The sequence below is a fragment of the Leopardus geoffroyi genome, chromosome C1 (assembly GCF_018350155.1).
Source record: "Leopardus geoffroyi isolate Oge1 chromosome C1, O.geoffroyi_Oge1_pat1.0, whole genome shotgun sequence".
Taxonomy (NCBI): domain Eukaryota; kingdom Metazoa; phylum Chordata; class Mammalia; order Carnivora; family Felidae; genus Leopardus; species Leopardus geoffroyi.
In genome coordinates, this window is record NC_059328.1 from 130130174 (window position 1) to 130155183 (window position 25010).

The following is a 25010-nucleotide window of genomic DNA, read 5'->3' on the forward strand; positions in this document are numbered from 1 at the left end:
GGGATGAGCACTGCATGTTATATGGAAACCAATTTGACAATAAATCTCATATATTAAAAAAAAAATAAACCTGCTGACAATATAAGCTAAAAAAGACATGTTTGGAAAACTGGAATCAATATTTTTAAAATAATAATTTCTAGATTTTAAATAGCTATGGTTTGGTCTCCAATGGTAAGTCAATGGCAGCTAAGAGTATCATATTATGAATTATAATAATATGAAGGATTCTACTGATTATGGCCTCGTCATGATGCTCATAAAATTCTAACTCTTGCTGCTACTAAAGGTAGTCTACACAAGTACAGACCCAGAAATCTGAGTCATATTATGACTGAAATATATGTTCCTACTAGTATTCAATGATGCCTGAAAGGATATCAAAAGATACCAACATACAATAGCCAGATATAAAGTATTAGTGTGTTTTTTAATACCTAATATGAATAACAAAAGGAATTAATTGTATGAAGAAAGCCCGTCTTGGTTAGGTAGCCCAACCTCAATACTAAGCAGGAAGATTAATCTCTCGAACATAAATACTTAGTGAGACACATCACTGCTGTGACAATAACTGACTTTCACTGCAAGGTTTATTGATCTCTTAAGACAGATTATCCTTTGTGGCTACATTTAAAAATTTTTTCTTTAATGTTTTATTTATTTTTAAGAGAGAGAGAGAGAGACAGAATGTGAGCAGGGAAGGAGAAGAGAGAGAGGGAGACACAGAATCTGAAACAGGCTCCAGGCTCTGAGCTGTCAACACAGAGCCTGATGTCGGACTTGAACTTGTGAACCCCAAGATCATGCCCTGAGCTGGAGTTGGACACTTAACAGATTCAGCCACCCAGGTGCCCCTCATGGCTACATTTTTAAAAAGTCCTTCCTCATAATCTTCTCTAGAAAGCCAAACTCCTTTATTAATTTTTTTAACAACTTAAATTTAAAACAAGGTGACATTTTTCCAAGTAGGTTTGGTTACATCAGTGGTTCTCAATTTGGAGTGCTTTTGCTCAACCTTGTCTCCCAGGGGACACTTGGCAATGTTTACAGATGTTCTGGCTGTCAAAACTGAAGGCAAGGGTGCTAACTGGCATCTAGAAGATAGACGGAAGGATTCCACTAAACAGTTTACCTTGTACAGAATGGCCCCCTAGAATAAAGAATTATCTAGTCTCAAATGTCAACAGAACTAAGATTAAGAAGTGATGTGTTAGATGTGATGCCGCTAAACTCTGTATAAATTCCAATTGGGAAATACCTTTGCTGCTGACTTAAAATTACATTTGTTTTAAGAAAAAATAACTAGCCTTATTTACTGTTTTTAAATAACCTCTTGCAGTTGCTTAGCATTTTATCCTTTACAAAATCCTTTCATATGTTTTAATCTCATTTGCTCTTAGATCTGATGAAGTTATATTTTTCCTGTTTTACGACCAAGGGCCCTATTGTACAAGAGGCTTAGGAATTCGAGCAAGGTCACGCAGATTCAGATTCTGGATGAAAAATCCAGTGCCCTTTTTTGGTATCCTACAGCTGTGGCATTCTTGTTAAGAACGTTATATAAAAAGGAATTTAAACATTAAAAAACCAAATCATTGTGCATCCATGGTGATATGACTCCAGAAGATAGATGTCATATGCTCTAAGGATGGAAAGTGGCAGAGAAAAGGGAATAGGTTGGGTATTATGGGAAGTGGGAAGCAAGTATGGGAGATAAGGAGAAAGAACAAAGACATTACTCAAGACATGTGGATAAGTACAGACAGATCCATAAGTTTAAAATGACTACTACTTCTCTGTGAAAATCATTCTTTGTCCAACAAACAGGAAAAGATTCTTATGAAAACATAAAATGGATAAATGTGCTGAGTCCAACCAGAAAAAAAGAAACTGCATTCATTACTTCAAACAGAGAATCTGATACAAGGAATCTTATTGTATAGGTGATGGAAAAACTGAGAATCCAGGGATTAGCAACCAAAGGAAGCCACAGCACTTTTAAACAGACAAGAGAGAGGAAAAGGTATTGCCAGGGCCCAGGGCTAATTCCATGGTAGACTTATCCAGCAGGAGATGGGACGTGGGAGGATACTTAGTTGTTGCAGGGAACAATGCCTATGGCAGAAAGAGAAGGGGAGAAATACACTGGCTTCTTCCTTCCTCCCACCCTTGAGGTTCCTGATAGTAGGTTCCTGACTTAACCCAGCAGGTAGTCAGCTGACACAGGGGCTTGGGAAACAACCTGGAACTGACTAAGATTTGGAGCAGAGAAAAGCAAGGGAAGGATCTGAAGGAAACAAGCTCAGAACCATCACATTGGCCTGTGGGCATTTTGCCAATGCGAGGATACCACAAATTAGATCAAGACATCAAGTAAACATTCCAGTACTAAATCACCTTTTCCTTCAAGGTAAGAAAAACATCTTAAATTTACCCTGGACCAAACAAATAAGTACACTAAAAATAAAACTCAGAAAAGGAATTTGACAGATGAAGCACAAAAACATTTTGTGTAAATATCTAGACCTAAGTAAATACAACTGAGAGAAATAAAAAATAGAAACAAACAAAAAAGAAACAAACAACCCAGCTCTAATAGGTGTTCAGAAAGGACACTTGGATTTTGTCACATCTCTTTTGCACACAGTAGGCTCTACATTCAAAGTAGAAGCAATTTCTTGCTGAGCTCTTGACAACATGAAAATGAAAACATTTGTCACCTTTTCCTCTCAAATTTGTAGACTACAGCAGAACACAATTTTTAACAGGCCAGCCTAATTTTCTTTCTGGGAAAAAACAAAACTGAGAAAGTAGACTAAAGAGGCAATAATGTATTGTTGTAGACTCTCCTTAACTGGTTCACTATGTGCACTGAATATGCATAATTTGATTTTAAGAAGTATACTGAAATTGTAGAATCACTACCAAAAAACAAGGTATCATAGAAAGTAAAAGCCAAACTTCTAGTGGCTATTTCAGTTAAGTAATGCTTAATATTTAGAAGAGACATAATCTAGGATAATTACTGGGGATATTTGGTTTCTTATATATACTCTCCATCTGCAGTAGTGGGTGATCACAAAAACCTCCAGAAAAGTATAGCAATAATGCTGTTTGTAACTGAGGCATAAAAGGCCTCCAGGGAAGGAGATACCTAAAGTAGATAAATGTGAACAAGGCACTTAAATATAAAAATGTAAAGTATGATTTCTGGTAGCTATCCTGCCTCAGATACAAGTGGGCCTCACTGGTCAGTCCTAGCACACAGGGTAAGACTGTAGCATCTAAAATGCAGTACTGGACCTGTCACTTTGAATGGAGGAGCCACCAGAGAGCTGGATGCAGCTGCAGACTTACGAGAGTCCGATGTGCAACATCATCATAGCTACAGGGTCAAGCAAATAAATGCCTAATCCAAAGCTGTGGTCTCCCGGGGGCCCGGGGGCTTTAAGATAGTAATGGTGGGCCCACAGTGGTAGAAGGAGCACTATGAAAGCAAATCCAGGGTCTTGTGATGCTGTGAAATCCCAGCAGGCCGGCTGGCATTTGTAATAAAAGGAGTGTCTGTGTGAACAGAGTGAATAAAACGTGAATGACTGAGACAGGGGATCAAACAGAGAAGCCCAGCTATTAAAAACTGGAAAAGAAAAAGATTTAAGTGATGACAGGAAGTAGAGGGGAGGGCCTGAACCTGAATCAAGTGTGGAAGTGCTTATGACCTTCCCTTCCAGAGCCATTTTTTAAATCCTTTTAAGGTTCGGGTTCTCACTAAATAAAGGCACAGCCCCCAGAGCCTGTAAGCTTTTCCAGGTTTTATAAGATTGAGTGCAGGAAAAGAAAATGTCTTGGCTCTAAAATATGCAGAAAAATGCTAAATGACATTAATAAATATTTCAAGAGGAAAATTATATGAATCTCTTTCATTTTGCATAACCAGACATTGTATTTTTCATGTGGGGTATGGTTATATTTTCGTGTTTGACAGGATGTGGGATAAGGCCTCTAAAAGAATTTCCAGGGATTATGTAGCCCTTGAGTTGGTCCATCTTTAGCCTGGCATAGTTCAGGCAGGGAAGGTCAAGAATGTGTGAGAAATTCAGTAAGGATGGGCAGGCAAGGAGAGGAAGGCAGAAACCCAAATCAGGAAGCCCAAACATGTGGGGGTGGGGAGAAGAGGGAAGCTTGGGGAAGGGTGTCTGAGACAGATGCGGAGGTTGGGTTTGACTGGGTGCTGGGAGGTGCAGCAGTGTCCCTGAAGATGGCACAGTCTCGTTTCTAATTTTGGAAATGGCCAAACCAGGGTTTCCAAACTGGCAGGCAGGCTGGCAGCAGAGGGCTCTGACTAGCAGAAAGAACCATCTGGAGGTAGGTGGCCACTTGATGTTATGGAGGGGTATGAATGCAGAATTGGTAACAGCTAGACAACAGGTCTTAGTTTCTAAAGGGGGTAGGTGGCAGAAGGGAAGAGAGGACCGAGCCGAGAACTCAGTCCTTCTAAAGCAGCGAAGCAGTGAAAATCAGTGAGTCAAGCAAGGAACACTGGGTGCACAGAGGTTCCAAGGCTCCCAGGTTCACCTAGCGTGATTGGCTACTGGGCAATCCTAGGAACATTCCTGGAGCTCATCAGGGGTCTGGGAGCAGGGCCCCTTGAGAGGAGTGGTGGCTTTGAGTGAAACAGGAGGTCATTGGAGATTATTCTGGAGGCAGGGCCCTTTAATGTGTCCAGAGAAAATGGCCATGGAGCTGTTGTTTAAGTCACGGTCAGAGGGGAGTAAACTGAAGTGATCCCAATTTTCAAGGACAAAGCTAGACAGGGAACCATCCAATGGGCTTTGCAGGGGCAGATGTTTAAGTAAACTCCCCCAGCCATAAATTGCCCTGATAGGCAGAAGGGTGTGTCTCTCTGGGAGGGGACCAAAGACCCTGACCTGGAGACATTGTGATGACTGAGCAGAGATAAGAGGAGACTGAGTAGCTGTACTTCTAGAGCCATTTGAGGCTGCTGCAGAGGCTGGTGACCTCTAGCTGGAGAGCACAGTGGAGAGCTCTAGGCTTCCCTTGGGACTATTTCCAAGGTCCAGAATCAACCACAACTTCTCAAGTTACCTGAGAGCAGAGCAGGGGCAGGGCCAGGACACCAGCAGAGGAGAAAGAGCTTAGCTAGCCAAGCTGAAGAAGACAGAGGTCACTAGGGACTACTAGATCATGGCAGCAGCAGCCGTCTGGATCCTGGCACAGTAAATGATTTCCAGCAGCTGTAAGTAACCTTGAAGAGAGCAAGTTCTCAGGGAATGCCTGGAGGGATGCTATAGAAGCTTTGGATAATCCTGTCACAGAGATCATTTTTGTTGTTTTTCTCCTTATTAATAGTTGTAAATAGAGAACTTGTAGATAGGGTAACCAAGGTTTTTCCAAGACCATTTATTGCCTAGGTAGAGGTACAGTATTGCTCTTTCTCATTCATTGGGTATTAGTGATCCAGAATCTAGGGATAACTAATGTTTTAAGAGCCTCAGAATGTTTCAAAACTGATTAAAATTAATATTTAATTGAGTGGCTATAAAATGTAACAATGCCAACCAGTGAACTGCAACTCAACCCTTATTCTTCAAATGGTGATAGAAGAAAATCAGCAAAAATCATGTCTTATAGGAGACCTCATAGATTAGCCAAAGGACCAAAGCATTAAATACATGAATGCATATTTAATTTGAAACAAGAGAGTATCCTGAAATATTTGACATAATGTGGCTGGGGACATGAAAATAAAGGTGCCAAGGAAGGACTTAAACAAAAATGATCCTGTTCTCATAATTCTGGGTGGGTCCTATCTCAGTTTTCTGGGAATGATTTTTCAATAATAAGTATATCAAACTTATTGATCTTTTCTTGCTATAGGCATCAGTACACAAGGGTTTTAAGTATTAATTTAGAATTCTAAAGTTTTTGGATCCTCAAAAAAAAATTTTTTAATGTTTACTTATTTTTGAGAGAGAGAGAGAGAGCGAGCATGGGGAGGGGCAGAGAGAGACAGAGAGAGAGGGAGACACAGAAACTAAAGCAGGCTCCAGCTCTGAGCTGTCAGCACAGAGCCCGATGCTGGGCTCGAACTCGTGAGCTGTGAGATCATGATCTGAGCTGAAGTCAGGCGCTTAACCAACTAAGCCACTAAGGTACCCCAAGTTTTCAGATCTTTAATAGATGAGTATCATATAATGCAAAAGTACTACAAAACTAGGAATTCACAAGCAAGGTAAAAAAACAGAAAGAAATGGAGACATGGTGAGAGAAAATGAAATTACATGTAAAATAACTCACAAGTTATTAAACAAGAGCTTTAGTGTTTTCTTTCAAATAAAGAAGCTAAAGTTTATAACAGTAATAAATAATGAACAACCAAGTTCTTTTCTTTCAAAATAAATTCCAAAAGCTACATGTTATGTTAAATGTTTGATCACAAGTGTTAGTTTATGAAAGTAAGGCGTGAGTTTGGTTCCCTTGAAGAAAATTCAAGATAGGAGGGGATAATAGTTAGAAAAATATGGGGAAGCCAGCTCACTAGGAGAGAAGAGTTTGGTGGACCACTTTAGGAAGGGTGAGGGTAATAGCAAAATGTCCAGGGAAGCACAGAGAGTACCTCACTTAGGATTCATGAATTATATTGTGTTTGCTAAAAAGCATGTTACTACTGTCTGGACTCTAAACCCAATATAGTAATGAATTTGCAAACTGTTTGCCACTGCATGCTTTAGTTTTTAACAGCTAGAATTGGAAAATGATAGTACAAAACAGGTGGTAGTATGGAAAGCAGTGGTCAGTCCATTGTATGGTTACCCAGTCATGAAATGGGAGCATCTCTGAATTTACAAAAGAGGAATCAAATGCTGCAGTCACTAAACTATCAAAGTGGGATGCTTGGTTGGCTCTTCAGATGAGCCCCATAGAGTTGGGTCAAGAAGATCCACAGGCTAGTTCTGATCTGTGCTCATGAAGCTCAGAAAATGATTCTCCTGATCTTGACTAACTGCCAACCTATTAATTACAATAAGTAGAACTTCTAAGTTGTCCACTGAGGAACCTGGATGGTTTTCTATAGAAAACTGACAATGAACAGAAAAATGAGTACCAAAAGTTTCCTGTTGTCTAAGGAATTGGATGACCCTAATGGTTAATGCCTCAAGCAATGCAAACCTGATAAATGACCAGTGGAAGCATACTATGCTCTATACTAGTGATAAAGCTGTTACTTACTTGTATAAAAACCACTTATGGCGGCAATAAACTATAGCCTATAATAGTGTAGTTTTTCGATAGGTATCCAATAACTTCGAAATCAAATCAAGAAAGGTAGTTATTTAGGGAATTGGTACTATAGCACAAGCTTTAATCCAAGCTTATTGACCGTAGAGCCATCTTTTACTTTGCCAAACCATCACAGTTTTATTATTAGCATTAGTTACAAGCTGTATTTATTCTTTATCAGAGGCTGAAGTCACCAAGAAAAAGAATGGTATGTCATAACACTACACAGAGATCAAGCCTAGGTAAAGGACTCTATGAGAATACTGTGAGGAGCTATTTGACATCCTTATAGTAAAATCACCCCTAACTAGAACCCAGTCAAGTGTCAAGGGTAAGCCAAGTACCCACTCGTTTCTTAATTCCCAACTGAAAATCTACCTCAAGGATTTACTATAATTTGATTGATTGAGTATATTACATGTATTAGTGCCTAACAACGAGTGATCAGTGGAAGAGAGGGTGTGACAGAATCTTAAGGGGTTGAAAGAGCTATAAGGCCTGGGCAAAAATTATACATAATTTTCACTGTCACATATCATAAAGTTAACAGAGACCTACCAGAGTACAGCAACTAGTTTTAACTTTTTTCTTTATGTTTGGACGTGAACTTTTTCACTAATATTTCCTCTCCCCGCCAGTCCCTAGCATAATAACGGTCACTTCCACTTCTGCTTTTTAACTTTTGGCTAAGTCAATTTTGAATTTTATGGTTATGCTTATCTTACCTTTTTTTCTGAAAATCTTTGATGCTGGTTGTATCCCACACGTTTTGGGTGTTAAATACGTTGAATAAGGTAGTTAAAGTAGTATTAATTTGAAGTGAGGGAAATCTGCTTTCCCAGTATTCAAACTCCACTCACCCTTGAATGAGTTACTTATTACTTCTGATCCTCAGTTGCTTTATCTGTAAGGTGGGAATAATCTCCACCATGGAACTGCAATGAAGTTGAGAGGATTTAAAAAGATCGTACAGGTCTTTGATTACAGTGCTCAAAATAATGTTTTTCTTCCACCTCTCTTTTTTTGGGGGAAAGGAGGTAAACAGTTCACGCATGCGCAGTTAAAGTGAAAGGAATGGGGGCGGGGGTCCTTCAATGATATTCGTGCCTGCTTTGGTCCCTCAAACCTCTTTAAAGGAGAATATTCTTGGCAGCTACAAGTTTTCTCTCACGAATGCTGAATGACGTTCTGTTTTCACCTTTCTTTAAACTCCATAAGGCAGTCTCCTCAACTCTTCAGACATTTGCTTAGATACAGCATAATTTACCCACGTCAGTCATGGGATGCCACCTGTTCAGTGCTTTGCAAGCAACCTCGGCTGCCTCTCGGCGGACCCCCTCCCTTCCTAGGCCAGAGACTTCCTTTTGAGGCTCATCTTCTCTAACCGAAAACCGTTCCACTGTGGCACTTCATTTGCCTACCCGGAGTTGTCTGTATTTCTAGCTGGAGACGTACACTGCTGTTTTTGTTCTAGCCCTTCACATAGTTACGGGCTCGCAACAAGGGTTCAGTAAAAGTTGCATATTGGCTTTCTAGTCTGCTACAACCTCAAGGAAATCGTACGGAGAAACAGTTGGCCTCCTTTCGCACCCTACGTCTCTCGATTTAAGAGGCGTTATCAGTGGGCTTTTTAGGTAAGGAAAGTTTAAGGCTGGGTCGAAGGAGATCCCCGCCAGGCGAGGTAACTCATCTTCTCCACAGCGGCCGGTGGGCGGACGCGCCCTGCTGAGAGCCCAGCGCCTGGCGCAGGGAGCGGCGGTGGCTTCCAAAACCCGGCGACGGATCCGGGCCGGCCCGGAAGTGCCCGGCGCGGGAGGGAGGGAGGAAGAGCCTTGCGAGCCCACGCCGCCGCCGCGCGCACGCGCCCTCGCAGGCTGGGGCTGGGGCTGGAGTCGCAACTCGGAAGCCGGAGCCCGGACGGGCCCGGGGCCGGGAAGGGGGGGGCTGCGCGGGGGCGGGAGCAGCGGAGGCGGCCGCCCCTGGCGGCGGGTTTGTTTATCCCGGGGAAGAAGTTTAGGAGCGGGAGATAGGGAAGCAGGGCGGGCCGGGGAGGAGGGATGCGGCTCGGTGGAGGCGGCCGCCACAGGGACTCGCCGCCATCACCTTCGCTGCCGCCGCCGCCGCAGCCGCCGCCTCAGCGGGAGAGGAGCCGCTGCCGGGACTGCCCGCCGCCGCCCCGCACGTCAGGGTAGGTGCCCCTCCCCCTCCGAAGTCCCCGCCGCACCTCGGTCGCCTGCTCCTCCAACCCCTCACCCCTCCCACTCGCCTGCGCTGGAGCGAGGCGGCTTTCTTCTCACTCACTGCGCCCCCATCCCTTTTGGCCCGGGACCCCTGCTCCGGCGGCGTGCCTTCCCTTTCTCAGGGCTGCCTTCCGCCCCAGCCCCACCCTCCGCCCTCCGGGCCCGTCCTCCCCCTCGCTAGTCTCTGCTTCCCCTGGCGATCCCCCGCCCCCCCATCGATTTCCCAGCCTCCGCCTACCAGGATCCCCTAGACTTTCCTCCACAAGCCTCGCCCCTTTCCTTCCCCAGTCGGCCTCCTCTATACCTGTATACCTCCACTCCCGCCCTTTTATTTTCCCCTCACCGGGAGTACAGCCCAGAGAGGGAAGCCCCAACCCCACCCCACCCCCAGCGTCCTCACCCACATCTCTCATCCGAAACATATGTATGTGTGAAGTTATTCCCATTAAGCCCATTTTAGGGTAAATTCTCCGCTCTCCAGCCAGACCATTCAGTGTTTACTGCGGTGTTCATGCAACCTACCTCTCCCTCCAAGCACACATTGCCGTGTCACAGATTCTCTTTCAGGTTCACCAGGTTACATTAAGCTAACTCTGTGATTCAGGGTCCAAGTCTTCACTTTCCCCTTTTATTCCCTTGTGCTATCCTTTCTGTTAACTCTTCTTCCTCTTGAGCCTATGTGTGCTGAATAAAGGGAAGGGAATGATCGAGTTTTCTCCTTCAGAGCAGTAGATTCAGTACACATAAGATTCACCTTTTGCTTGGCCTAACTTTTGGATTCTTTCTCTGTGAATTGTGTCATTCAGCCATACTTTTTAGGGTTTTGATTCTTTGTCTATATTTGAATAATCTTGGGCCTAGATACCCTTTATAGTACTTGTCTTCCCGATTTTTCCTTGCAGCTTCAGAATCCACTGTTTCTTAGAAAATTTAAGTAATAAAAGGTTTATACTTTGGAAAATTACATCTCCGCTGCCATAATGGGAAAGGTGGAATATTTCAAATTATCATCCTGTTTATTCTTGAGAGAAATGGTGCTTAATGGTTCAAAGCTCAGATGTAGCCAAACTGCCAGGATCTAAACCCCAGCCTTGCCATTTACCAGCTCTGGCCTTGGGCACGTTACTTAATCTCTTTATGCCTCAGTATTCTTACAACTATAAATTGGGGATAGTGATATACTTGATAAGATGGTAGTGATAATTGCATAACTTAATGCAGGTAAAATACAACAGTACCTGGCACGTAAATATTCTTTACCATCTCTTAGCTTAACTTGGTTTGGCTAATGGTAGGTTAATTTGGGGGAAGGAAGGTGGGAATAGAAAGCTGCTTTTTGCTCTTTTTTATCTAACACCTTTTTTGATGTAGATATGATTCATATTCTTTTACTGTATAAATTAATTCCTTCTGGTGTGAAAAGTGCAGTTTTAGCTCCCTATTTTCAGGTAAGTTACCAGGCTACAAGCAGGTCAGTCCCAGCTTCAGGTATCTTTGTTTTGAGAATAAATGAAATTGAAATACATAGCAGGTGTATCATAGTGGAAAATGAGGATTTTACTGATAAAAATTTTAGTATGCTACAAATTAAATACTGAAAACTGTTCACACCCATCTGTCCTTTCTATTGAATTGCTATTCATGAGGTTGGCTTCATTCAAAAGACTAGTGGCTTTTCTCTCTTAAGATGTTATGTTTGTTAACATGACCATGCCTTGATGTTCCCCAGATTTTACTCACTCTTTAAAACCCTGACAATTTTTGTCATATCTGCTTACTTCCTGGGCATTATTATTTTCTTGATACTTTTTTTTGTAACAACACAGTTAAAATACAAATAGGTACTGTTTAGTATTGTTATAAATAGTGATATATGCAACTATCAAAATAAAGATGTTTGCCCACATATAGCTTAAAGTTATTTTTTGTGTCACCAATGAAATGTACTCCAAACTTTTGAGTGACAGCGCCTTTGCTTATGCTGTTCTCTGGCCTACAATAGCCTCTACTCTTTTCCCCACATATCCAGAGTCTACCTATCTTCCACATCGTTTTTGTCAACACTGGTTTCTCTGTCTCTTGGCTTTCCTCCTGTCTACATTCTGCATTTTTGACTTTGAATAATACAAGCCCTGGTTCAAGAAAAATGATTCATGATTCTCTAGAGAAAGACTTTGGAAGTTTATAGGAATTTTGAAGGTGTGGAATAAAATTGACACTCAGCATCTACTCTGTGCTAAGCACTCTTCCTTTGGTTTTGTATATATTCATTCATTCTAAAAATATTTAATAAGCACTTACTTCATGCCAGGCATTGAGGATACATAAGAGCAGCCCTTCTGAACCAAGAGTTCCAACGAATATCAAGCCCTAATGCCCTAAGGCATCCAAGGTATGTAATGAATTGACTCCTCTCCTGTGTACCTGAGATGGTACTAGCTGTCTACCTTGAGAGTGAGAACTGAGGAAATAATCATTTAACTCAGTTTCTGTAGGGCTTGATTCTTAGAGAACCCTGGCTGAGAAGAGCTCCGTCAGCAAATAATAATATGAACTCTGCTTTTTTGTAATTTATTTTAGAATGGCACTGACAGACAATAAGCCAGTAAACAGATAAAATATTTTATAAGAGAGCACTGGTAATATTACAGATAATGATAATCACACTTATAAAACCCTGTGCCAGGCACTGTTTTGAATAACTTAATGTCTTGTTTAAACCTCCTAACAATCCCTTGAAGAAGGCTTTATTATATCTCCACTTCACAAATAAGGAACCTGAGAAAGTGAGAAATTACTTAACTTCCACAAAATCATACAGCTTTCTGAGCAATGAAGCCAGACGGTATTGTTGTGGTCTGTTACCTTTTGTTGTCTCTCAGATCTTCCAGTTCCTTGTTGGTTACTTTACACAAAGTTCTTTACCTTTCTGGGTTTTGACAGTGAGGTTTTCCTGTCTTTTTAGGTTGTTTAGGGAAGTAAAGGAGTTGTAACTTTCATAAAGCGCATGGTACACAGACTTATCCCAAGTCTTGTGTATGATTAGATATTGAAGATACTTGCATTTTATTCACTTACGAAAAGGTTATTGAACAACTGATCTGTGCCAGGCACCATGCTAGGCTCTGGTGAGGTAATCGAAGGAGTCTACCTGTATTCATGGAAGCAAAAGCTATTGGCATAAAGAAACTAAACAGATAATTACAAAAATAATGATCACAATTATGATAACTGCCACACAAGAAAGTTATTGTAAGCAATGAAAACCCACTAATGTATCAGGGAATGCTTCTCTGAAGAAATGACTATTAGGCTAAACCTGAAGGAGTAACTGGAGTTACCCAAGTAATGTTGGCAATTTCAGCTTTTTAGAACTGAAAAGTCCTGTAGGGGCTGGACCTTAGTATGTGAAGCTGGGTGATGTAAAACATACCACAATGGTTAATCATTGCTAAGCATTTTGTACTTAAATCCCAAGTGCAGTGGGAAGCCACTTGGTAATGTTAAAAGGCTGAATAAGTTACTTACGTTATTACTATAAAATATCACGTGGTGGCTCTGCGGAGGACAGATTGGAGAAGGGCAAGCGTAAATGCAGGGAGACCAGTTAGGCCAGTGCTTCTCAAACTCCTCTATGGAGAACAACCTGTTTTGGATTGATTTGGTTTCTAATCTGTACTGGTACTTTAGTGGCACAGAATATGAATGACACAGAAATGAATGTTGTGGCAGTGTCAAATTGGTATAAATATTTCTAAATACTTCTCTCAGTTTCTGTCTTTATCTTGTCTCAGACCAGTAACAATGGTTCATGGACCAGTGTTGGTCTATAAACCACACCTTTGCCAGGATGGCAGTGATAGAAAGTAGCTGGATTGGGGGGAAGTAAAATTGATAGGATTTGGTGGTGAATTAGACTAAGGGATCTGGAGGGAGGAGAAGGCAGATTTCCAGGGTTGGTGGTTTTTGTGCCTAACATGGGGAATACTGGGGAGATGAGCAGTTTCTTGTTTATTTGTTTCTGGGAAGTAGAGAGAGTATTGATGATAGTTCAGTTGGGAATTGTTAATGTATGGCTTACAATTAATATCTTAGTGTGGGCAGTGGGGGATGAGATTCCCTAGGGAGAGAGGTAATAAAGGAATATAGTAGTCCCCTATGAATCTTCAACATGAAACATCAGGGAGAAAATAATGGAACAAAGGACACTGAGAAGATGTAACCAGAGTTGGGAAAAAAATTTACCCCAAGGCAGGAGACTATTTGAGAAAGAAAGGAGTGGGTAATCAACTATGTCAACTGTATAGAATCAAGCTGAGAAATCAATTAAGTTGGTAACTAAAAAGTACACTTTTGATTGAACAACATGAAAATTTTATATTTCTCAGTAGTTGTCCATCCATAAACTAGTTGGTGATGAATTTGTTTTAATCTGCCAAAGCAACAGTCCTAAATTTAGGATAAAATTATATTTATAGCATGAGCCATCTTTCTTCCTCACTTCAGACCCGTGTTTCCATTTATCACCATCTAGATGTTCTATAAGTATCTCACATTCTTTCTACAGCTCATTTATTCAGAGCATATTCCAACAGAATATGCTTTTTAAGTACTATTAGGCATTGAATACTAAACTTTTAGAAATGCAATTACACTTCAGAAACTAGGGGAAATGGACAGTTAAATATTGTTATAGTGTGATCAGTGCTGTCGTTGCAGCTTATTCAGGTTACCTTGGAAGCACAGAGAAGTAGCATCAGAGAAGGCTTTCTTAGGAGAATGACACTTGAGCAGAGTGTTTCTGAAAGACAAGTAGAGAGGTGGAGAGGGCAATGCAGTGGTGAGGGGTTCAAAGAAATGATAGGTATTTTGGAAGCATGCAAAGTCAAGGAATTGTGGCTCTAGCATGTACATCATAGGTTAGAGAGCTTGACTGTGCCATTCAGAAGTTCTTTTCTTGAACTTGTATACCTCTTTCTGTTTGCCATTTTGATTAATATTATTACCACCCATGTAGGCACCAAACATGGGGATATCTGCTGATTATCTTCAAAAATTAAAGATGATCTTTGTTGTAGCATTTATTGTCCAAGGTGATGTTTTATTTTTACTGGTTAGCTTTATATTTTATATGTTATAGAATCATTAAGTAATTGATAGTGTAACTTAAATATCTGTTATGGTTTAGTGATTTTTTTTTACAGGAGAAATTTTATATGTATAACTTTTTCTCAAATGTAGAGAATTGAAAATGAAGGCCTTGGTAAGAATTGCTAAGAGTTTGCTACCAAACCTCAGGTATATGGTCAATGATGGTGCTTTTGGACTCAGAAACAGTACCCTGAGGCCATAAATACTATTTTAGGTAGTTGTCTAAATGTCTCTGGATTTACCCTCTTGCGCCAGAGGAGGACACAGTTTAATTGCAGGGATTACTTTCTGAAAAATACTGCAATAGGCCAAACCTAATTGACAAGATCAGTCTCTTAGAAAATAGTGTATTAAAAGGGAAAATGATGTTAAATGGATTTTAAAAACACAGTAAATATTCTAGAGTTCATCTGCTTATGTTTATTTATTTATCGTGAGAGAGGGAGAGAGAGAGTGCATGAGCAGGGTGAGGGGGCAGAGAGGAGGAAGAGAAAGAACCCAAAGCAGGTTCTGTGCTGTCACTGCAGAGTCCAACGCGGGACTCAAACTCAGGAACCGTGAGATCATGACCTGAGCCAAAATCAGGAGTCGGTTGCTTAATCAACCAAACCTGACAGGCACCCCTAGAATTCACCTGCTTTAAAATAAGAGGGGAATGGGCTTTATCGAAACTTTCTTCTGAATTCAGTGAGTTATTGTAGAAATGTTGCCTTTTTTTTTTTTTAAGTTTATTTATTTATTTTGAGAGAGACAGCTTGAACGAGGAAGGGTCAGAGAGAGAGAATCCCCAAGCAGGTTCCACGCTGTCAGCATAGAGCCCGATATGGGGCTTGAACTCATGAGCTGAGATCATGACCTGAGCTGAAATCAGCAGACTCTTAACCAACTGAGCCACCCAAAATGTTGCTATTCTAATCTGCTGAGCAGCCTTGCTTAAATTTTGTATTAAGAAAATTGTAACTTTTTAAACAAATTTTTTAAAGAAAATTGTAACTCTAAGTTTGTTTTTGTTGTTCTTACTGGCTTTAGTATCTTTTGCTCTTGCCTTCTCCCTGGTTTTTAGTTCTTTAAATCTTACTGAATTCTTGTAAAACAACTGTATATTTTTTATATATTACGATGGTTCTTACAGGTGTACTTTTTCAGGGCTTTTATTTATGTACATGTGTAGAGCTTCTCTTTCTTGCCTTCTTCAGACTTGCCTACATGTTCTAGGGGGACAGAATAATTATTAGTATTATGTTCTGAATTATTTTCTATAACTACTGTATGTGAAACAAAACTTTACGTAGGTAAAAGATAGATTAAAAAAAATTGTCTACAAATATAAAATTGCATTACCTTAGACCATAGTTGGGGTAGGTTGTTTATATACCTAGAACTAACATATAATGGGAGTAATTTATCTGTACAATATGAATATGCTTAGAAAATCTTCCCTTGAGGTTGTCATATTTGTTTTCATTCTTTGTTCGATACAGGAATAAAAATAATCAGGAATGACGATTTAAAAAGAGATGTTTACTCTCCTATTAAGTAGTGTAAGATCTCAAAGGTTGTAGTATGACTGAAAAGTAGTATGATGCTTTTAAAATACTAGAGATTTGTTAGCAAAGAAGGAATCATTGTTTCCTCTCTCGGTATATTTTTTGAAGCAAATTTAACAGTTTTCTATTGTGTAGATGCGTTTGTGCTTCTCTCACTCCCCCTCCCAAGGGAATTAAGTGATTTTTCTTTTTCTTTTCTTTTTTTTTTTTTTTTTTCAAGGTAAAGAGTGCAATTGACTCAAGGCACTTTTTTCACTTGTAATTTGGTTATAATTTTTGGTGTTTTAGTGGGAAATTCCCCTGAAAGGTAAATAGTTTTTATCATGTAAGTAAAAAACAAAAACAAATCCACAAAACCATTATTGAATATAAATTCATTCTGAAATTGTGAAGGCACGTATCAACACAGGAAGCTTCCAAATAAGTTAATTTATTTTAATTTAATTAAAATTTTGGTAGCAATTAGGATCAGTTTATTTTTTTTTTAATTTTTTTTTAATGTTTCATTTATTTTTGAGACAGAGAGAGACAGAGCATGAGCAGGGGAGGGTCAGAGAGAGAGGGAGACACAGAATCCAAAGCAGGGTCCAGGCTCTGAGCTGTCAGCACAGAGCCTGACGCGGGGCTCGAACCCACGAACTGTGAGATCATGACTGAAGTCGGACGCTTAACCGACTGAGCCACCCGGGCGCCCCCAATTAGGATCAGTTTAAACCTTTTTTAACTAAAATGGCAGTTGAGCTTCAAGTTTAGTATTCCCAGTTTTGTTAGATCTCAAGTGGAGTGTGGGCATACACTAACTGGATTGGTCATTTCTCATTGCATTCAAAATGTATTATTTAAAACTTGAAATGTTTTGTTTTGTTTTTTTTTTTTTTTTATGTGAGCATTTTATCAATGGCATTTGAGAACTGGCTTGAATCAAATGGTGTTTGGGAATATCTTGGTTTATGCTTTATTCTTGATGATTTTTATTTTCTCAGGTGTCTTTATTTTCGCCATTATTTTTTGTCTGCTCTTCCCTATTGCAAGTCCCTTATCAAAAGTTTCATCATCAAATTGTCTAATGAAGCCAGTATTTTTTCCTAGCAAAGTATAACCAAGTTTATTTGAACACAGATATGAGAAACTGACAACTTACTATGGTGTAAAGGTATTCTTACATGGAATTTTTTCATAGATCATTTTGGTTTACAGGGAAGAACTGCCCCCCCTTTTTTAAATTTTATTTATTTAATTAGAGAGAGAGCGGGAGAGGGGCAGAGATATAGGGAGAGAGAATCCCAAGCAGGCTCTGCACTGTCAGCACAGAGCCCGATGTGGGTTCCAACTCATGAACTGTGAAATTATGACCTTAGCCTAAACCAAGAGTTGGATGCTTAACCAACTGAGCCACTCAGGTTCCCCAGAACTGCCCTTTTGAAAACTTTTTTTTTTTAATGTTTATTTTTGAGACAGAGAGAGAGAGAGAGAGGGAACCAGCAGGGGAGGGACAGAGAGAGAGAGAGGGAAACACAGAATCCAAAGCAGGCTCCAGGCTGTGAGCTGTCAGCACAGACCCTGACAGCAGGGTTCGCACTCATGGATGGTGAGATCATGATTGAGCCAAAGTCAGACTCTTAACCAACTGAGCCACCCAGGCGCCCCCAGAACTTCCCTTTTTTACCGAACTTTTATCAGACATTATGTCAAGTACATTAGGTATTTTATGCCATTAGGTACGGGTAATACTATAAGGCTTTGAATTGTACTTACCATCAATTACCAGATGCAATATTATTTTGTACCCCAGAGAGAGAGAGAACACTATCAATTATAATTGTAAAATGCCATCAACTTTAGAAATGTTGAAATACGGGGGGAAAAATGGGCATCTTAGATTTAATGAAATGTGGCATTAATACTGCCTCATTTTATGATTAGCACCCAAGATCCTCAATATACTAACCTCCCAAAATGAGATGAAAATTTATCCTGCTTTACCTCAAAGCTTTCTGAATTCTAAAATTCTGCTACACTCTAGAATTCTAAAATTCTGCTTTACTTCAGAGCTCTCTAAGCAGCATAGCACAGTGGTTAAGAGCATGAATCCAGACTGCTATTTAACAACTTTGTGAATTTAAGTAGTTACTTACCATCTCTGCCTCAATGTTCCTGTCTATAAAATGGAAATGAAACAGTACTTATCATTTGAAAGAGTTGTAAGTAAGTAGTAAATGAGTTAGTAAATGAGTTACATTTACGTTTAGAATAGTGCTTTTTACATAATTACATGTGTAAATGTTGGTTAATTAGGAACAATATTGCTATTTTTGATGTAGGATAAGTAGATGATTTGCTTAAAAGATAGGGAAAAGGGGCCTTATCAAATGGGTCTTTGGTATTTTGGGCACACAATGAAGATAAAGTATTGTTGATTTGTCTTTTAAAACTAATGTAAGATAGCAGTCTTGACAACTTTGATATCTAAATTACATTTCTATTTTCATAAAAATAATACTGTATAGAGTTTCAGCTGAAATCTCCTTTCAACTGTGTTGTGACATAGTTACTCAGAATACTGACATGCTATGATGGATGTCTTGAAAATAACCTGTGATATACTTATGATTCCTGTCAACCTCATAAGGAATTCATTCAGAAATATTTTTAAAGGGTTTCAAACTAAAGAACCATGTTTTAATTTTAGTTAAAACATCCTACTTCCGCATTGTGAAGTATATGGAGTAAAAATAATACCGAGGTAGTTTTTGTTTACTTTGATGGTTTCATATGTTGATGATTTGTTGGTTCATTGAGATATAAAATCTTATCGTATACTTTAATAATAAAAGTAAGTTAAGGGACCCCTGGGTGACTCAGCTGGTTAAACATTTGACTTTGGCTCAGTTCATGATCTCATGGTTCATGAGTTTGAGCCTTGCACCAGGTTCTCTGCTGTCAGCACAGAGCTCACTTCAGTACAGAGCCTGTCTCCCTCTCTGGCCCACGCCTGCTCGTTTTCTCTCTGTCTCTCTCTCTCTGTCTCTCTCTCTCTCTTTCAAAAATAAACAAACATTTAAAAAAATAGGTTAAGACCTTCCTTTGAACTTCTTGATTTTTCTCATTCTCACTTTCGCTTTGTTTTTATTTTTTGTTTTGAGCGTACATCATTCATTTATTCCACAAAGAGTTATTGACCAACTGTTGAATGTCAGGTTCTGTGTTTACAGTGATGCATTGGAAATAGCCCTTGACCTGTAAGCTTCATTACTTCGAATTTATTAAAACTGTCTAGCCATTGAGTGTTTAGGCACTGTGCTGCAAACTGTATATGCACTCTTTATTTTAATCCTCATGACTACCCTGCTAGGGTAGGTCATTACTTTTCAAATGTTCTAAATGTTTGGCAGAAGAGTGACCTCTTGGCTGATGGAAGGGAGGTGAAGATCTGAGTGGTCCAGGTAATGGTGGAGTGGGGGAGAGCTTTGGTGTTAACATTTTGTCCAACTTTTAGTGTTTTCTTCTAAAAAGGATTTGACTCTTGCATTCTGTTACCTTAATACAGCATTCTTTGTTTTAATATAAAAATGTTTTTAAGTGAGCAAGAAGGAAGATTTTAAAAGTGTTCTGTCCCAGTTTTAGACTGGAGGTAACATGGCCCTGAGTACAGGATTTTATTGCAGACATCCAGGCGTCAAGCTGCTTATTTATTTATTAAATATTCGTTGTTGTTTTTTTTAATTTTAGGTAAATTTTTACTGAAGTTTAATATCCATTTGAAGACATGCATACAGCATCATACAGCATGTACACCTTTATGCCTTGCTTCTTATCCAAAATATTTCTTTCTCTATGATTCATTCATGTAGTGCGTAGCATAGCTTACTCATTCTCATTGTTCTGTAGTATTCTGTCCCATTGTATGACTGTATACACCATAAGTTATCCGTTCTGTTAGTGAACATACAGGTTGTTTCCAGTTTTGAGCTACAGTGAATAGTGCTCCTATAAAATATTCTTGTGTGTGTCTTTTGCTGCTGCATATGTATTTCTGTGGGTTATGTTCCTTGTAGTGAAACTGTTTACATCATGGTGTGTGCTTGTGTTCAGGTTTAGTATGTATTATCCAGTGTTTTCCAAAGTGGTTGTGTCAATTTATATTCTCATCAGTAGTGAATGAGAGTTCCATTTGTCCCACATACTCTGTAACATTTGCTTGATATTGTTTCATTTATTTAGCCATTCTGGTGGTTGTAAAGTGGTATTGCATTGTGGATAAGCTAGTTTTTCAAAATAAGCATGATTCCTTTCTCCACTCGTACCACATACCCCTCCCACATGCACACCCAGGAAAAGTGGAATAGAGACATGTTTATTTTTACAAAACCCATCAGATGATTCTGGCTGCCTTGTCAGTTGATAAGATGCTGAATATAAAACAAATTTAAGTATAATTTAAGGAAAATGAGTCTGTCATGAAAATGATAGCTTCACTATATAGTTCACTGACTTTCTGACAGATGGCGCATTTCTCCCTAACTATTGCTAAACATGGGAATGGTTTTAAGATTTTGCAAGCTGATGAAAAGTTTTGTAGGCTAGTTTATTGAATGAGTCTGCAACATTGGCTCAAAGCTCTCATTACATAATGCTGGAATGCTCTTGCTCTTACTTGACTGTCTACCCAGATTGTAGGTTGTGTAAGTTCATTTGTGTGTGTGTGTGAGGTTTTGCTACCCCTTAAATAAGGGAAACATTGTCTACACAGCAGAGCTTACTCAGCTTTCAGATCTTGAAAATTGAGAAAATTTTAACCATATGCCCACAGCATGCTGTATGCTGTTTTATATTTAATTTCTTATTATGTATGGAATTTTTTCTTGTGTCAAGAGAAGGCAGTGTTACTAATATATTTTTCATTATTGAATAAAATAGTGAAAACCAAGGATTCAGAAACTTATTTCCTCTTGTGTATCCTTTTCAGTATTACGATTGTGGTTATTCCTCACTGAGTATAGACCATTTTAGAATTATATGTAGGGAAATGCCATTCCTGCACCTTTTGTTGTTAATTAGTTGTTTTGATTTCTTCTATTAAGACACACATAGACTCAAGTGACTGCCGATAAGGTACTTTTCCCTTTTTAACATTTTCATATGACTTTTTTTATTTGCCTTTTTATAGCTAATATATATTTTTTTTTCTTTTTTTTTTCTTTTTTTTTTTTTTAAATTAAGTAGGCTCCATACCCAATGTGGGGCTTGAATTCATGACCCTGAGATCAAGTCTCAGGCTGAACTGATTAAGCCAGCCAGGTACTACTATAGCTTATATTTTATATCTGACTTCATTTCTTACTGCTGCAAAATACTGTTCCTGGGTAGAGCAGCCTTTGGTAAATACTTGTGCTCTACATGTTCTTAAGTAGTTACTGATTATTGCTAGTCATAAGAACCTTGGAATTATTAGCTCATCAGAAGAGCTGAGATGGCATTCATGTCCTTAGAGTGTTCCCATGAGGTACAAGAGTGATTTAGTTTATTTTGCAAAGCATTTCCTTGTGAGAGAGGTAGGGCTGGTAAGTGGATGGCAATAATCTCCTTTTATTAAGTCCAGTTCAACCATGTACTACATCATTTCAGAAAAGACTGGCTTAAAACCCAGGATTTCCTAACACGTTGTTCTTCATAGATCATTTTGCTGTATTTATTTCTCTTTTCTTTTTGACTTCTTTTTATTTCTTTTTTTTTCTTGAAAACCAGACAGCTTTGTGAAATGTTTTTCTTCAAAAAAATGTTTTTCTTTAAATTTTTAATGTTTATTTTTGAGACAGAGAGACTGAGCTTGAGCAGGGAGGGACAGAGAGTGAGCGGGAGACACAATCCAAAGCAGGCTCCAGCCTCCTAGCTGCAGAGCTTAATCGGGGCACAAACCTATGAACCTTGAGATCATGACCTGAGCCAAAGTCGGTTGCTTAACCAACTGAGCCACCCAGGCCCCACAAAAATGTTTTTCTTTAAATTTTTTTAAAATTTTATTTATTTTGACAATTTGTTTTGAGAGAGAAAGAACTAGTGGGGGAGGGGCAGAGACGGTGGGGGCGGGGGGGTGGTGAGAATCCCAAGCAGTCCTTGCACTGTCAGTGCAGAGCCCCATGCAGGGCTCAGACTCACAAACCATGAGATCATAACCTGAGCCAAAGTTAGATGCTTAACTGACTGAGCCACCCAGGTGCCCCAAGAATATTTTTCTTTAAGGAAAATGAAGTCATTTTAATGGTGATGGGCATGCAGGGTATAATGATGTAGACATAAAAATTCCTATTACCCTTTATCCTAAGGCATGCTATTTTGCCAATTTTTCACCTAGATTTTAATAACTAAAAGGTTCCAAAAGTGTATTTTCTCTTATCTTACGGAAGTTTTACTCCAGCTGCTGCCATGCTCTAGTCTAGTAATATGTGAGATGCATGTGCAATAATGAGTTCTGCCTTTAACAGGTAACAAAATATGAAAGGAGTTTAATGAGTATGCCTCTTTTTTTCTAACCCTTCTCAGATAAAGTGTAACTAACACCTTCCTTTAATGACAGTATCAGGATGGGGATTTCCATGATTAGAAGTGGGCTGGAACATGGATGGCTCAGTCAGTTGAGTGTCTGACTTTGGCTCAGGTCATGATCTCATGGCTTGTGGGTTCATGCCTCATGTTGGGCTCTGTGCGGACAGCTCAGAGTCTGAAGTCTGCTTCAGATTCTGTGTCTCCCTCTCTTCCTGCCCCTCTCCCGCTCACACTCAGTTTCTGTCTCTCTCTCTCTCTCAAAATAAACACAATAATTTTTTTTTTTTTTTAAGTGGGCTGGGACACAAATAACTGGGGCAACAAACTCCATTTGGTCTTAGGTGATGGTAAGAGATAGTTATGATGCCACTGCCCTTATTGACCACTTTAGGTACCAGCCTGTTCCATGGTTGGTGCTATAGCTTGCAAGAGTAAAGTCGAAAGGAATGCAATATATAGTGGGAAATTATAGGTTATATGAGCTGGAATAGTGACTGAGTAATCTTGCCATGGAATGTGTAGAGCAGCAATGTTTAATAAAGCTTTGTGCAATGGTGGCAATGTTCCATAATCTCCACTTTCCATTATGATAGCCACTAGCCACTTTTGTCTATTTAGCACTTAAAATGAGTCTAGTACAACTTGAGGAGCTGAATTTCTAATTCAGCTTAATTTAATTTAATTATATCATTAATTGGAAGACTTCTTTCACAACAAACCCTTTTGACAACAGAGAGTTAAAAATAGAAATATGTATTTAATGAAAGCATCCAGTTAAGAAACTACTCTTTTGCCTATGAAGATTTTTTACACCATTGCTCAGAAACCCAAATAAAGGAACAGTGGGTAGTTAGATTGACATGGAGTGGAGGGTTTACAGAATTGTTGTAGTAAAAGAACAAAGGAGTGAAATGTTAAGCATGTTTGCTGGAGAGTGTTTGAAGTGGGGGCATTGAGGGTTTGAGTTTGATAAAGAAGGAAGTGAAGTCAAAATGTCTTAAGAATGGGAAGGTCTCAATGAAGTGTTGTTAATAAGAAGTATTGGGGGATTAAATTGGTGACAGATGGGAATTAGTTCTGTTATAAAAATGATATCCTGAAGTTTATTTTCATAGTTGCTCAAGCTATTTTATATTTTAGGTAAGTTCCAAGTCAGAATCTTTGAAAAAGATTGCTAAAATTTCAAGTGGCTAAGATCCTAAGGAACTCTGCTGCTGGTAGATTGGAAGTCCAGAGGAGTGCAGCTATCTAAGGTGATGGCAGGAACTGCAGAGGAGACATGGAGACAAGTGTTGAAGTCCTCCATAAAGGAACCTAACTGCAAGAGGTGCAAGAAGATGATAGAAGGGAGAAGAGAGTAAGAGAATGTAGCATTGGACTCATGCAGTTGTCCTGCAGTTTTGGCAAAAGGTTATAAAAGTGGTCTGGAAGCAACAGCATGAAATCAGAAGAACTTTACTCTCAACTCCCTTTTTCTAGATTCTTCGCAGGTGTAAGAAAGGACCTTATTTTAGCAGTTCTATTTTATGTGCTTTAGTTAAGTATTTTCCTCTCTGACCTTATGTTTGTTGCTCCAGCGCCCAGCCTGTTTACATACTTCATAAATGTTTGTTCAATAAATGCTGGGCGAGTGTGAAATTGTTCCAGTGCCCTGGAATCCTAGAACAAAGTGTTGCTTAGACACTTTAAAGAAATGATTTGAAAACTAGTAAAAAGGAACAGTTACGTTAACACAATCATATTTTCAAAGAATGGAGTTAATTACCCCATTTTAATTAGACATGTTTGTATTTGAAGTGGTAATATGGGAAATGAATTATATAACTTTACATAAATCAGTGGATGGTAGTTTCTTAATGGGTTATTAAGGGTAGTTAATATATTTGGGGGACTGTTCTTTTAGAGGTTGATAGGACATTGCACAATTGATGTGTATCTTTCAGATCTTTAAGCAATTATTACAATTCTAATCTCTAGCAATGAGATTAGCAATGGGTTACTGTGTCATTTCCTGGCATTGGAGCATTAATCTCTTGGAGGAAGGAATTGTAGCAGATTGATTAACTTTGGGCAAGTTGGGTAAAGAAGTCTTCAGTTATTTAAGGTAAACATTTTTGATCCTCTAAATGAGCAGGAGGAAAAATATGAAAGCAAAAGATTCCATTATGATTTTGCAAAAAATGAAAACAAAACCCAATGGGGGGTAAAAACTTCAATCAAATGA

General features: G+C 39.2%; 1 protein-coding gene across 4 annotated transcripts in view; it reads left to right on the forward strand.

Annotated features, from left to right (window-relative positions):
- Positions 1 to 4653: 4653 nt before the first annotated feature.
- SPOPL (speckle type BTB/POZ protein like) overlaps positions 4654 to 25010 on the forward strand; it is a 78228-nt gene continuing 57871 nt past the window's right edge. The window contains exons 1-2 of one of the 4 annotated variants that reach the window (XM_045479676.1): positions 9315 to 9493; positions 11857 to 11937. The gene's annotated coding sequence lies outside the window, so the exon portion shown is untranslated. Of the gene's footprint in view, positions 5261 to 9235; positions 9494 to 11856; positions 11938 to 25010 lie in introns of those variants that run through there. The other 3 variants (XM_045479677.1, XM_045479674.1, XM_045479678.1) reach the window with 3 other exon arrangements.